Source organism: Otolemur garnettii, unplaced genomic scaffold (genome assembly GCF_000181295.1).
Source record: "Otolemur garnettii isolate 467f Iridium unplaced genomic scaffold, OtoGar3 scaffold00134, whole genome shotgun sequence".
Taxonomy (NCBI): Eukaryota; Metazoa; Chordata; class Mammalia; order Primates; family Galagidae; genus Otolemur; species Otolemur garnettii.
Window position 1 is genome coordinate 603,505 of NW_003852529.1, and position 1,723 is coordinate 605,227.

General features: G+C 38.2%; 1 protein-coding gene across 3 annotated transcripts in view; it reads right to left on the minus strand.

Annotated features, from left to right (window-relative positions):
- The window catches only part of PPFIA1 (PTPRF interacting protein alpha 1), a 106,368-nt gene that overhangs the window by 101,914 nt on the left and 2,731 nt on the right, over positions 1–1,723 (minus strand). The window lies entirely within an intron of this gene.

Consider the following 1,723-nt stretch of genomic DNA (forward strand, 5'->3'; position numbering starts at 1 on the left):
CCAGCTACTTGGGAGGCTGAGGCAGGAGACTCACTTGAGCCCAGGAGTTGGAGGTTGCTGTGAGCTGTGATGCCACAGCATTCTACCCAGGGGGACATATCTCAAAAAAAAAAGAAAGAAAGAAAGAACCAAGAAACAATATATATATATATAACTTTATTTCAGTTATATAAAGACAAAAAATAGGCAAAGGTAATCAATGGCAAAAAGTGAAGACCATGGTTAGCTATGGGGACAATTACTGGAAGCAGTGAGAGCGCCCCACCTCTGGGTCTGAGGGGTGGCTATGCAAGTGCATTAACTTTGTGAAAAGGGCATTGAGATATACAATTATAATTTGTGAATTTTTCTAATGTACCTTCAATTTTTAAAAGGCCACGTAACATGCCAAGAGTACAAATGCACTTACTTATTTGTCCATCTAGTTGCAAAAGATGATGCAGATTCCAGGAAAGGGAAGGACCTAAAACAAGTTTACTTACTGTTTCCCCTATTTTTGAAATGCTAGGATCAGGTACTTAGGAGATGATGAGAACCACTGGCACCATCACATTATCCACTAGGTATTTCCAGGATACTATACTGAGCAGTAGCCAGAAACAAATTACTGACAACCATCTCACCAGTGGGTACGAAAAACCCACTGCTGAGACTAACTATAACTCTGGCATATCCTGTGTGCCCAAGCTTTCCAAAAACCACCCAACTGGCCGGGCATGGTGGCTCATGCCTGTAATCCTAGCACTCTGGGAGGCCAAGGCAGGTGGATCAAGTTCGAGTTCAAGATCAGCCTGAGCAAGAGCAAGACCCCTTCTCTACTAAAAACAGAAAAACTGAAGCAAGAGGATCACCTGAGCCTAAGTTGGAGGTTGCTGTGAGCTTTGGCACCTAAGCACTCTACCCAGAGCAACAGCTTGAGACTGCCTCAAAAAAAAAAAAAAAACAACCTTACTAAATGTAAAAGTATTTGATATACACCTCAGTATGTGTACCTCAAATTATACTAAAACAAACTCATTTTTGAAAAAAACTACCAAGAAGATTTACAAACACAATAAAATTCCAGTAAAACATAAGTTAACCAATTCCTTAAATTTGTAGTAACATCTGACCTAAACAAACTTGCTAATTTACAAGGTTCAAATGAGAAAAATTGGAATAATTTTTTAACCCAACAAAAAAGGAACACACAGCACTAACATCAAATTACTGTTGCTAAAACGGAAATCCAAATGTTTGACTTATCAATCTTTCAGGAGAATCGACTATAGCCAAGAAATGCATTAAGTCTAGTAATTATTCATTTGCTAGTTTATCACTGCAGACTCATCATGACAGTATAAATGTATGCTTACGTGGGTCTACCTGAATGCACAACACAGGCACTTATTTTGAATAAGTTAAATGGCACCTAGACTCATAAACACCTAAGTAACCTACTGATCTCCCACCATGCTCTGCATCATTCATCTTATACTTTCTTCCTTCATTTACCGTTAAATCCTCATTGAACTCAATAAGGCTGTGAAAGCCTGGCCCAAATGTAACATAGAAAAGCATCTTCAGTTGTTCCAAGCCTTAAAATTCTCATCTGCCAAGGAGAGTTCATAAGGAATTCATCTCCAGCCTTCTATTCCCTAAAACAAATTTCACTTACAAAACACAGGTGTTCTGATAAAGCTGAGCCATAAAATAACATTTTTCTTTTTTTTTTTTTTTTTTT